A 14488-nucleotide genomic window follows, 5' to 3' on the forward strand; every position below is an offset into this window, starting at 1 on the left:
CCTCAGAGGAGAAACCTTGAAGGAGTCCTATTTTTCCTTATGGCATATGAAACCTGAGCATGTGAATTGTTCTTACACACACATCAGCTCTAAATTCTCCAGGGAAAGAACTCTTTTTAGATTTAAACAGACCAAAGAGACCTGTTCTGCATCTGATTTTCTCCCAGTCTAGCCGACTTAGAAAGTGGATTTACAGTTCACTCACATATAAACTGAGTGCAATGTTGTATAGAGGTCTCCAAGGACAACACTCCTTGTGTTCTGAATAAGAAATAAAATCACCAGGATAACCAGGGTCTTTTAGGGCTATCTCAGTCACACCCTGTATCTTGAGTTGTAATTATGAGAAATGCATCAAAGCAACTCCTCATTTGTGTACGAATGAAGAGAAGAGACAGGTCCCTTTTATACTTGCAGAGTAAATAAGGTCCGTGTAGCAACATGTTAGCAGCTTGGCATTCTTGGATTTAACAGTCATGGTTCTACCTAGGCTTGCGTGATATTATTAGACCCTGACTGGCAATGTTTTATACTTCTTCTGAGGCATATTTTTGACTTGAACATGCTGCAAGGCCAGAAAGTTTGCATTAACTAGTGAGCAAATGGATGACTCCAATTAACTCAGCATCCACATCTCAAGACACATTTGTTGTCTTCCTTCTGGAACTTATTTTACAATAACTGGAGTAAAGTTATTTTATAATAAAACCTTTGTTTACTTATGAAATCTGGTCATGAAGTAGGAAAGGAGATGGTTGAATTTGAAATTGAGTTTAATGCATGCTCACTGTAATGGAAGTGTGATTGGATCACATTTTGAATTTTTTCCAAATTTTTTTCATACCTATGAATTTAGAGAATTCCCAAGGCCCCATCTACAGAAATATGGGTACAAGGAGTTAACTGTATCTATAAAAAAGGTGTAAAACATGTCAAGGCACATGAAAAGAAGTTTGAGGATGAGAAATATAATTTAATTTCTGCCTTCCAAAAAAAGTCTTCAAGGCAATGTATCCTTTTTCCAATGTTTGATCTTTTAAAAGATTTATTTGGAGGACATAAACATTATCAAAAAACCTTCTGGGGCTCCCCTGGTGGCACAGTGGTTGAGAGTCCGCCTGCCGATGCAGGGGACGCGGGTTCGTGCCCCGGTCTGGTAAGATCCCACATGCTGCGGAGCGGCTGGGCCCGTGAGCCATGGCCGCTGAGCCTGTGCGTCCGGAGCCTGTGCTCCACAACGGGCGAGGCCACAACAGTGAGAGGCCCACGTACTGCAAAAAAAAAAAAAAAAAAAAAAAAAAAAAACCTTCTGTAGGATCATCTTAAATGTTACCCTACAGAGAGAAAATACCTAAAACAATTCCCCATTTCAGTCAATAAAACTCAGTTAAGTTTAGTAATATAAACTCATCCTGAAAATTCATTTCTCACAAAAGTTTTAGTATAAAATGTTGATATCATTTGATAAAGAATTACTTACCATTTCATAGTATAGAAAATGTGATGAATGTTTCTGACTAAAATAACTTCTGATTTGATGTGAAATCCTTCAGTGGTTCCCCATTGCCTTCAGGATAAAGTCCATCCTCCATCATGTGGCCTATGCGCCCCTTTATTGCCTTCCATTGGAGCCTCACCTCGAGCCACACAACCCAGTTCATATTTCTCTGAGCACCTGTCATACTGAACTATTGGCAGTTCCCAGACCTTCTGGGCCTTTGTTTATGATGCCTTCTCTGTCTGAAACTCTATACTCAGTCCTTTGACCTTTACAAGTTGCCTCAGGAACATGTCTTCTAAAAGGCCCAAGAACTTCCCCAGTCGGCACTCAGTGTCCATCAACACCCTTTCCCAAGCACCCCATGTTTCTATTTATCATAGCAGTTTTAATGCTGCATCATAATCGTCTACTTGTCAATTTTCCTCATTCATTCATTCAGGCATTCCACAAATATATAATGAGTATTAACTACATGACAATCACTCCTCTAGGCACTGAGGACAAACAATGAACAAAAAAACTACCAGCTGTCATGGAGCTTAGCTTCTAGTAGGGGCAAAATATAATAACACATAAACATATTTATAATAAAATGCCAGGCAATCTTAAATGCTATGAAAAAAAAACTCAACAAGGTAAGATAAACAGGGAAAGTGGGGAAACAGTTCTGGTGGGGAAAGTTGTTGCTTTTAGAAAGAGAGTGGTTTATTTTTAGAAAGAGGGTCTTCGGGGACCCTTTATTGAGACGGCAGGGTTTTTTTTTGTTTGGTTGGTTTTTGTTTTTTACATAGATTTGAAGTAAGCAAGAGAGCAAGCAATGCTGGTGTTGAAATGCAGTTGTGTTCTAGTCAGAGGAAACTATGCATGCACAGGCTGTGAAATGCAAATATTCCTGGCATATTTGGGGGAGTAGCAAGGAGGGCAGAGTGGCCATTGTCCATACACTGTGTTACAAAGAGAGGGGAGTGGGAGATGGTATTAGAGAGGCGTCATGAAGTAGGACCATGGGTCTCAACAAGGCTGTACATTAGCAACAACTGGTGAGCTTTAAAAAATATAAGACAGCCCAACCCTGTCTTAGCCCAAGAGAGTCTAACTTTAATGACTTGGAGTAGAGCCCAGACATTGGTATTTGTTCTTCTTCTTGTTTTTTATCATGTTTTTTTTCAAGGTTTAATAAACTTTTAATTTTAGAATAAAACTTTCTAGAAAAGTAGCAAAGATAGTACAGGGAGTTCCTGCATCTCCCCACCCAGTTTCCTCTACAGTGGTTGACATTTTGCATTACCATGGTACATTTGGTACAACCAAGAAACCAACATTAACTAAGTAAACTCCACACTTTATTAGGATCTTACTACTTTTTCAGCTGATGTCTTTTTCTCTTCTAGGACCACATCCAGGATTCCACATTACATTTAGTTATCGTGATTCCAATAGTCACCTTCAGTCTGTAACAATTTCTTAGGCGTTTTTTTGTTTTGTTTTTCATATCCTTGCCAGTTTTGAGGAGTACTGGTCAGGTGCTTGGTAGCATGCCTTTGGTGTTTTTCTCATGTTTAGCCTGAAGTCATGGGTTTGGGGGAAGGATACTCCAGAAGTGAAGTATCCTTCTCATCACATTATATCAAGTATGTGCCATCAACATGACTTAATGACTTTATCACTGATGATGTACCCTTGATCATTTGGCCAAGATAGTTTCCCAGGTTATACACTGTAAAGTCTCCCCCAACCAACCTTTTCCATTACTCTACCTTTTGGGTCAGTAATTCAATAAGCACAACCCTCGCTCAAGCACGATTAGGGGGTGGATTTAAGGTTCATATTTTGGAGGGAGGAGGCACTGATATTTTTAAACAGTTCCTGTGATAATTCTAATGTGCAGCTGATGTTGGGCATTTCAGGCCACTTTAGGATTTTGACCTACAGTCTGAATGAGATGGGAAGGCATTGAAGGAGTTTGAACAACTGAGTGATATGATCTGACTTGTGATTTCAAAGAATTTCTCTAGCTTTTTAGTGGGCTGTGGGGTCAAGGACAGGAGCAATGAGATCAGTTGAGAGGTTATTACAATAATTCAGGTGAAGAGACTGTGGTTTTTGGGACCAGGGCTGGCTATGAGCTACCTCTACCGAAAGGGATCATGCTTTCTTTATATCTTCAGACCCTAGTGCATATAATAGATGTTCAATAAATATTGTATGAATGATCGTGAAACAGACGGTTTATGTATTGCTCTTTGGGAGACAGCACAGCTCAAAGGGTAGTAAGATAAGAAGTCTGGGAAGGTTCTAGAACCTAACATGACCTGGATCATTTACAACCAGTTGAAGAACTGAAAACTTATATTCGTTATCTATAAAATGGAAATAACAATCCTTCAGGGGGTTATTAATAGACTAATAAAAATAATCAAATATAAGGGATCTGTTTATACTGCTAATAACCTGCCATGATTCCCCAAGCCTTACATACACCCAGTGGTACCGCAGAGATAAAAGAGTGAGATCTGGGTTTCTACAGCCTTGGTTCTTATTCCAGTACTGGTACTTATTACTTTGGCCAAATTATATCACTTCTGTAAGTCTCAGTTTCTTCACCTTGTAAGCGAAGATGTTAGTTCCTATCTCATAAGATTGTTGTGAAAATAAAAAATATATAATATTTAAAAGTGCTTAGAATGATTCCTGGCATATAATAAGCTCTCGGTATACAAGCTACTACTGTTGCTGTATCATCTCCAGGGTATGTATTTCATGTACTTAGAACATCTTCTCACTTAATACTACTGTGTTGGATACTCTCTATGTGCCCCTCCAGATCCATATTCCATCCTGCTCTGGGCCTGGGCAGCTGACCTGTATGGGCTGTGTCAGGATGGTATCCAGTTGGAAGGCAATCACAGGCCATCATAGGGTTAAAGGAGGATGCTGGTAGGATATCAGTCCCCCTCAGCACACAGCAAGGTTGACACTGGCCGTGTTTTCCTGTGGAAACCCTCAGCTCCTGGCCAGAAGCCCTCTCTACAATTTTCTCGGCACTTCCAGTAATCACTTTCTTTCCTGCCCTTGAAGGCCACAGGGTGGTAAAGGGTCTCCCTTATTCCTGACCAGGGTCCTGTCCCTTTTTCCATATATGTACTCACACTCTAGTAAATCATCCCTTTATTGGAATCTTCAGTTACCTAGTTTGGGTGTACATCGATTTCCTGTTGAAATCCTGACTAATACATCTGGAAATAGGCATCATTCCCATTTTGCAGGTGATACTACTGAAGCTTTAAAAGACTATACTCAGGATAGTGGAAATAGCAGAAATTTCAAGCTAGATAGCCATGAGTTCAAATACTATGTATATTTGAGCAAATTACTTGAACTCCTTTTTTTGCTGTATGAATCATGTAAACTTATTTTTAGCTCTGTGAGTTTGGACAAGTTATCTAAACTCTCTAAGGCTTAGTGTTCCCTCCTAGCACATAGAATTTCTGTATTATAAGTAATATTGCATTTAAAATAATCATCATAGTATCAGCCACAGAGTGGTTGATAAAAAATGTTAGTTTTGTGTCCCAAGAAGTCCCTACAAGTCACAGTCTTTGCTAAGTTTTGGATATAGTCTGGTGATTTCTGACTAATTATCAGTGGTCTCTTTGAAGGCCAAATTTTCTCATTTTTATTATTTTGTAAGTACATATTTGTATGTACTCTTATCAGATAAAATTCTTGTAGGCTTTCCTTTGTAATTGTTTTAGTCTCAGCTTGTTTTGTTTTTGCAAATTTAGCTATAGAATTATGCTTCCAAGAGATAATTCTACTTTGTATTTCACAGTGGTAATCTTAGACAAACCTTATGAAAACAAAATCTTCCTGTTAGCCTTCTAATTTAAAAAGTGTCTTGGCAAATTGGCCTGGTGTAGAAAGTTTTCATCAAAATGACATTTACTAATGATTATAGCAATCATTGATACCAAATCTCCCTTTATGATAGCTTTTTCCTATTGGTATAGTTGATAATTGCTTATCTTACACAGCAGGACAGATTTAATTCAAAGCTGTTTCTGAAAGCTTCTCAGGAGATGCAGAACAACTTTTCTGAACAGCATTTGGCTTGAAATAACTGTTTCACATTGGGGATTTTCACTTATTATCAGAAGTCATTTATAATCCGATTGGCAATGCAAGTGGCATTGGATGGCTTTATTGAATCTGACATTTTGTCCAACAAGTATATTGATTGGAATATGTCAGCTCTAGGCATATTACAGTTTTGTTACATTTAACATAACTGTCACTTGGAAATTTCATTACAGAGTGGTGCTCTGGGCCTGATCCTACCAGGAAAAAAATAAATTGCTTATTAAGAACATTTTAGGCTCTCAGACTGCCAATTCAAAAAAAGAAGTTGTCTTTTTATGTTAAAGGACCCATTCCCATGGATTTTAGAGTTGAAAAAGAGGGCAGAAAGCAAGCTAATTGGCTATCCACGTGTACCAAATATTCTTCATAACTTATTTAAACGTCCCAACAATCTTGCAAGGCAGGAATTACCTCCAGTTCACTGAGGGTCAGACAGGTAAGTATCTGACCATAAGTAATCCATCTTGGAAGTGATGGATTTGGGTCTGAAGTGTAGGCTTCTCTGATTTCCAAGTCCACACTCAGTCCACCCCCAATCTACCCCATCTAATCACCAGCTCTATGGTGTCAGTGAGAAATTTATTAGAGAATGGCTTTTTAAAAATTACTAAAAATCTCATCTTGCTTGATATTTAGACAATTTTCTCAACTATTAACTGCTCTCAGAGCTTTCTCTCCACATCCTATTGCTCTGTTCTCAATTTAAGGCCTCATCATCTCTTAACCAGATTGTTGTAATACCATTTTAACTTGTCTTCCTGAGTCTAATTTTGTCCACTCCAATACATTATCCATATTAATATTTTAAGCACAAAGACCTGATTATTAATCCCTATTGATACCCTTCTGTGGCCCCATTTCACCAATGAGGTAAAGTCAGAATTCCTCAGTACCATGTTCAAGGCATTCCTGATTACATATTTCAATCAAGGTAACTTCTCATACCCTTAGTTCCAGGAATGGAATATGGAATTTCCCTAAATCCACCACACTTTTCCATGCCTTCCAGCTTGGACATGTTTTCCTCAACACTCACTCCCATCTTACCTGGAGAATGTTTATCTTTTAAGAGCTTGATCAAAAGTTACCCTTTCAATGAATTCTTCCCTGTCCTTTCACAATGATTTTATGCCCAAATTTTTATTTCTGTTTGTAAGAACAACACTATACTGAAGGTTTTTTGTTTTGTTTTGTTTTGGGGGTTTTGTTGTTGTTTTTGTTTTGTTTTGTTTTTGTCTCCTCCTAGCGAATTTTGCATTTTGTCTCCTCCTAGCAAATTTTTAGCTCTTTGCAAGCAGGGACTGTGTCTAGATGTTCAATAATTATTTGTGAACTAATATATTGAAACCTTTAGAATTAGTTTCCTGTTTTCGAGCAAATATCTTTAAAAATAGCAACTTCAGGGATCTAATCCATTACATTGGTGCTTCAGAGACATTTCCAGCAGACCTTACTCTTGAAATCTTCTAAAGAGGCCCAGGGCATGCCCGAAAAGTGACTTCTGCTCACACTAGTAAAAGTTGGGGACAGGGCTCAAGAAGAGAGAGAAGGAAAATGTAAGAAGCAGAGACAAAAAAAAAAAAAAAGCACCCAGAGCATAAGCTCAGGTGTTACACAGTTGAAAGAGGTAGAAGCTGGACAAAAAGTACATATATCGCATCAGAGCAACTCAGAGATGGGTTGTGCTTTCCTGAGCATGAAGTAATTGAGGGAGGGAGTGTTATGGATCAAGAAGGCAGTAGACTGGGCTAAAGAAGCCAAAGCAAAAGTAAGAGGCTGCTGGGGCTCACAGCTGTGTTCTTCCATCTCTCCATCCAGTATTGGGATGCTGTATACACGCCGCTAATTGTAATCAAGGGCATGTCACTCCCATCTCTCTTGACACTCCTGTAAACAGATTATTTGTGAAAGAAAAAGACAATGAATTTTGGGAGCAACAGACATCTGAAATTGACTGTATAAAGCCCAAACAAAAAATTCAGACAAATAATAGTATCTTTTTTTCTTCATCAGTTAGATCTCTTGTAACAAGATTTCCTTGTCCCTGTTGACACTCTGGCAAGTGATATTGACAAGCCAAGGAATGTAAATAGCAAAATGGAAAGGAAAGAAAAGCAAGCACTCGAAGGGCTAATCGGATCCTTTGTAACTGAAAGTTTACTGGAGGCACAATTTAACAATCATTAACGAATTACTTCACTCAACAGAAAATTAGATTGCCCATTTTCCTGAGCACATATGAAAATGGTGTGAGAACTAACACTTGATGTTGTATGACAGTGTCATACCCACAGGTGCAGTCAGAGCATCCTCTGGCCACTGACGCCTCCTAACTAGTCTTCATATCTGCAGCCTCCAAGCCTGTATTGTCCAATACAATAGCCGCTACCACATGTGGTGATTTAAATGTAAATTAATTAAAATTATAAAAAATAAAAAGTTCAGTTTCTCTATCCCACCAGCCACATTTCACTGGCTCAATGGCCACATGTGGCTAATATATTAAACAGTGCAGATGTAGAACATTTCCATCATTACAGAGATTTTTATGGGAAAGCATAATTTTATCATATCACTTCCTGGCTCATAAACTTCTGACAGATTTCTTACTGCCACCAGGACAGTGCTTCTCAAAATTTACTGTACGTCCATATTATCTGGAGATCTTGTTAAAATGCAGTCTGTGATTCAATAGGACTGTGGTGAGCCCACGAATCTGCATTTCACCTCAACTCCCAGGGGATGCCGATGGTGTTCCTTCAACCATATTTTATCACCTGCATTCCAAAGTTCTGTATTCCCTCACCAGCCCTACCTGATGTCCATCAGCTTTGAGAAAGGCACTTCTTTGCTCCAGCGGCTAAGTTTCTCAACAGTTCCTTCTGATGACATTATTCACTCGTGCCACCTTACTAGGTTCCTCCAATTTCTTCATCTTTAAGGAGGTTGTCCCAAGTGGCTCAAGCCTGCTCAATCACCTCTATAGAGATGGCTTTCAAACTTCAGTGTACATAGGGATCATCTGAAGGGAGCTTGAGAACTTGTGCTACTCAGACCCTACCCCAGGAGAGTCTGGTCATTAAGTTTGAGATGGAGCCCAGAACCCACCTGATTAATAGACCACAGGTGATTCTAAGTGTTTCCCTAACCAAACTCTGAGAACTATTGTCTTAGTATACTTCTTATCTACATAACTCATTTTGATACTTAAAAAAACTTACAGATAGCCTTATACTGATATTCAACTGCTTGTAGTGTTTTTTATTTATTGCAAAATTAAGTATAAACAATCTATTTATGTCTAGAAATGTCTAGAGCTGTGGATTTCAACCCTGAGCACATGTTATAATCCCTTGAGGGAGATTTTAGAAACCTTCATTCAGATGTTTCCATCCCCAGAGATTCTGATTTGTATAAAGGAATAGCCTTTGGTTATTTTTGTTTGTTTGTTTCCCAAAGCTCTGTAATTAGTTTCCTGGGGCTGTCATAACAGAGTACTACAAATTTGGTGACTTAAGACAACAGAAATGTATTCTCTCAGGGTTCTGGAGGTTAGAAGTGTGAAATCAAGGTGTTGGCAGGTCCATGCTTCCTCTGAAGGCTCTAGGGAAGAATCTGTTGCATGCTTCTCTCCTAACTTCCGCTGGTTGCAGGCAGTCATTGGCATTTCCTGGCTTATAGCGGCATCACTCCAATTTCTGCCTCGTTCATTGCATAGCCTTCTTTCCTGTGTCTCCAAATCTCATTCTTCTTATACGAACACCGGTCATGGGATTTGGGACCCAACCGTATCAGGTCTGACCTCATCTTAACTTGATTCCATCTGCAAAGACTATTTCCAAATAAGGTCACGTTCACGGGTATCTGGGGTTATGACTTCAACATTTCTTTTTTGTGGGAAACAATTTAACCTGCAAGCTCCCCAAGTGATTCTAAGGCACAGCCTGGCTTTAAGAACAATGGTCTAGACTCAGTGGTTCTGAAACTTGAGCATATAACAGAATAACCTTGGGGGCTTGGAAATATAAGGGTTGCTGAATCCAAACCCCAAGATTTAACACGGCTGGGTTGGGCCTGAGAATTTGCATTTTTCTAACAAGTTTGAAAACCACTAGTGTAGGGGAAAGGGAAGTAAAATGAGTGTACTGTTGACCCTTAAACAAAACGGGTTTGAACTGCATGGGTCCACTTATACGTGATAGTAAGTACTACAGCACTACATGACCTGTGATTGGTTGAATCCAGAGAATCACAGATTTCGGAGGAAGCTCATATACAAAGGGCCGAGTATAAGTAATATACAGATTTTTGACTGTGCAGAGGATTGGGACCCCCAACCCCTTTGCTGTTCAAGAGTCAACTGTATTTCTTTCCTACCCTTGCAGGAGCAGCATAGGTATCACCTGGGAGCTTAGGAGAAATGCAGAATTTTGAGCCCACCCCAGACTCCTGAATCAAAGACTACCTTGTAACAAGATTCCCAAGTAATTTGAACTTTCATTAAATTTTTAGAAGCACCTGTTGTATACTATCCAAAATAAAATTGCTCTTAATTGGCTGGTTGAATTAGTTAGTAAGGAGATGGATGGATAAAGAAATAAATGAGGGAATAATAAAGCAGATTCCCCAACTGCCTATCTCCCAGGAGATAGAAAGTGGATCTTCTAAATCCTTTGATCATGAAGTTGTCTTAGCAACTGTGAAGACAGTGGCTTGTCATCATAGTGGCACTAAGGGAATCTGCATGTTGGTTCTTCAGCAATTGAGTGTTCTCAGCTTATTTAGCCTTTTACAGGCTTTAACCAAGAAATTCCATACTTTCTTCCCCTGCCCCTTCCCAAATGACCTCATCTTAACATTTCGTGGCTTCACTATCAGCACTCTGTCATTTGTGCCAAAGTCTGAAATAGGAGTCTGGCTGGAATACAGAGAAACACAGCACAGTGTAGATTTAGTAATGAACTGGCTTTGGGCCAGAAGGGTAGCAGGTGAGTTTCAGAGTTTCAGCTGAAAAAGAAAGAAAAGCTTTTAGAAAGCTTAGAGCCAAGTCAGAACATGCCATATATGACTTTTTTTTTTTTGGCAGATATGCCGTAAAATAAGAGTAGACCAAATTCCCCATTGATAGATTGAGTTTCTGGAAACATTGTTCTAGAGCTGAAGTGCTCATGTGTGTCTCAGAAAGGATTTCGAGTCAAGCTTTGAAAGTCCTTCTTTTTCTCTCTCCACTACTGATTTCCATTTTTCTCTTGGAGAGTTGCACTTTTTTTTTTCTTCTAAGCAAGCCACATACCCAAGGAGTCACAAACAGTTGTGTCCTAGAAAGCCAAAGTTTTCTTGGAAAAAGTTGTTTTTTAAAGGCCATTACCTTTCATTTCTTCATGGAGCCACGTCACACCCACATTGAATCATTTAATAGAAAGATTGAGAGAGCTCTCATTAAGGTATGCTTCTGTAACTTGACGATTTGAGGAAGAGCTGATATTTCATTTTAATGAAATGGTGTTGCCTGGAGAGGCACCGTGTGATTTCAGGAAGCAGTGCTGAGCATGTGTTGTCCCCTGCAACATGGCTTGAGGAGCATTCCTTCAGTGGTCTGTTGCCTTCTCTTCCTCTTCTGTAAACTAGGATTAAAAGTTATCAGTCAGTCTCCCACATGTCTGTTAGAGTTAAAGAGAACACGTCTCCTATCCAAGAAAAAAAATCTCTCATGTCTTTAGCCATATAATATTAGGTACATTTCTGTAATCACCACTTAATTAATTTAAATTTTATTTTCTTTTTGGTATGAACTTATAAAATCAGTTTCTACATTCTAAACGCTCGATTAAAGCAAGTGGGTTTTTTTTTTTTTTTTGGTCTGAAATCAGCCAGTTACACACATTAGCAGCTTTGGAATAAAGAACAAATGAATAACTCTAGATATCTCTTTATTTGTGCACAATGAGAAATGTTCCTCACCCAAATCCAGGATGAAAAATTCTCCTCTTCTCGCTGTCATATTTTCTACTGGTAAATTGCTGAATCACTGTGTGTGGCAGCTGTGGTCAGCTCTTGGGCATGCCTTGTAGAGAATTGTCAGGGGCACCCAAGGTCCCTCTGCTATTTCCAGATGACAGGAATAGAAGAGTAGCCTGACGCCATACTCTAAACAGCTGTGCACACGTGTGTGTGTGTATGTGTGTGTGTGTGTGAGAGAGAGAGAGAGAGAGAGAAATTATTTCCTTCCCCCTTGTTAAAGCTGGTGGAGACTCTGTATCTCTGCATGTTTATGCAAATCCCAGATTGTACAATTTGAGCATAACGTAGGGATCTTAAGAAATCATGTAATATGACTCTAAATTGTAGTGTGATAAAATGTAGATAGCCCTGGCCAGGAGTTAGGCGACTTGGGTCCTCTCTCACTGGGATGTATAAACTATAAGTCACTTTCTAAGACTAGTATGAGAAAAAAATTTGATAACTAAGATTTTCCTTCTTTCACTTTAAAAGTAAACCACAAGCTGCAGATTAACCTTACTTTCTTTAGTTCTTATTGGAAATAGTGCAACATTCTGGTAATAATGTTTTATTGGTTTCCAGTTCTGTTACCATCTTTCTCTTCCTCAAATTAGAAACAAATCTCTTTAATCCGTCCTTGAAAAAGCCTTTTGTAACCCCTTAATTATCCATTAGAGCTAGACGTAATAACACAGTAAAGGGCTGATGAACACTCAGTAAAATTGCAGATTATTTTACAGATCAAGAGTATTAACTCTACGAGAGAAGGAACCAGCTTAAACGCTGGAAAAGGCCTGCCTGGATTTGATTGAATACTAATAATGTGAGCCGAGCATGTTACTTAAACTCTCTGAGTATGAGTTTCTTCCTCCCTAATAGACCCTACACTGTAGGGTTATTGTGAGAATGAAATGCTATAAAACACGTAAAGTTTTTAGCATGGTGCTTGATATGTCATAAATGTTTGTGAATTTGAGCTGGAATACAGTCTATAAGTGTTTGTTCAATTTATTTACTTATATTGAAATACTATCTAGTTGAATTCTTCTTAAAATGCTTGCCAGCTGGGTCCTAAAATCTCTTGATTATGCAAAAAATTACTTTTTATATTTTATTTGTTACGATGGATTTTATTAACACCTATTTGAATTTACAATATTGGGCTTTTTTTAGTTGCTGTTTATTACTGACTGATTCTTTTAAATTATATGTTACAATCTTTAAACCTTTTCAGTTTCAGTAATACGTTGTCAACCTTTCTCAATCCTCCAATTCTTAGTCAGAAGATATGAGTGCTTTTTAAAAAAACAAATTCCAGAAGAAAGTCTTATTTCCAACAATAAAGCCCTCTCTTCTACAAGCTGAATGAATGTCAGAACTTAGGTATGGAAAATTCATTTTTAAAGAAAAAGATAATAGAGCATTTAAGAAAACCTTCACAGTAAGAAGATAAGGCAATTTTCTGAATTATTTATAGAGAAAATCCACTTTTTATTAAGTTATATGAAGACTCCATGTTTAAATATACTTCATCTAATGGCTTTGAATATCCAGTTTCCTTACTGAAGTAAAAAAAAAAAATGCTTTGATGTTAGGGAAATTTTGCAAATGTTAGAGCAGTTGAAAAGCATGTACTCACTACCTTCTGTTTTCTTCTGCTATCCCTATAATGTATGTCTCAAGATGTTATGGTTGATTTATCTAGAATACCTCTTAAATCTCTTAAAATCTCCAGAGGCCATTGTAGATAACAGCTGATCATGTGTTGTGAAAGTTCGTAGGTTTTATATCTTTGGAAAGTATCACATTCTTTATTTTTATCTGAACTTCAGGTTATGCTTAAAAAACACTTTATGTTACTTGGTACCTATACTCTAAGACAGAATGAAAGTTTATTACTATCATGATAATGGTAACTGTTAAGTTATTAAACTCAAGAATAACACACGTGGATAATTAATAAGGTTTTTGACTATGGAATTTCAAAGCGTTTGTTGAAATAAGAAAGAAACAACATTTCATATCTAAGAATTTATCCAGAAAATTCCTGATTCAAGTTATATCTATAATAATTTTCAGGATAGCATGATCACTGTAGAGAAAAACTGGAAATGACTATGACAGGAAGCTGGCTAAAGAGCTTCTACACCGTGACAACCACTCATGATATAATGCCTCTAAGTAAAACTTAGAAAAAGTAAAATGGGAGACTGATGGGAGAAAGACAAATGAATTTATCATTAGGAGCATAACTGCCAAAGAGACTAGATACTTGTTTTGCCTGGATAGTTTTTCTGTTTTCTAATATAAGGATTTAATGCTATAAATATCCCTCTCAACACTGATTTAGCTGCATTCCACAAATTTTGGTATGTTTTATCCTCATTTTCATTCAGTTCTATGTATTTTTAAGTTTGCTTTGAGACTTCTTTTTCAACTCATGGATTGTTTAGAAGCATGTTGTTTAATTTCCAAGTGTTTGGAATTTTTTTTCCTGTTATTGATTTCTAGTTTGATTTCATTATTATCAGAGAGAATACTTTTTATGATTTCATTTCTTTTACATTGGCTTAGGTTTGGTCTATGACCCAAGATATGTTCCATGTTAATGAATGTTCCATGGGCACCTGAAGAGAATGTGTATTGTGCTATTTTGGAGTGAAATAGGTATAAATGCCAGTTAGATCCTATTGGTTGATGGTGTTGTTCAAGTCTTCCTAATCTTTGCTAATTTTCTACTTAACTCTTCTATCAGTAGCCAAGAGTGGGGTGTTAAAGTCCCTAACTGTAATTGTGGATTTGACTATTTCTCCTTTCAGTTCTAACAGCTTATTTTTATGTATTTTG

The sequence above is a fragment of the Mesoplodon densirostris genome, chromosome 5 (genome assembly GCF_025265405.1).
Source record: "Mesoplodon densirostris isolate mMesDen1 chromosome 5, mMesDen1 primary haplotype, whole genome shotgun sequence".
NCBI classification, from domain to species: Eukaryota; Metazoa; Chordata; class Mammalia; order Artiodactyla; family Ziphiidae; genus Mesoplodon; species Mesoplodon densirostris.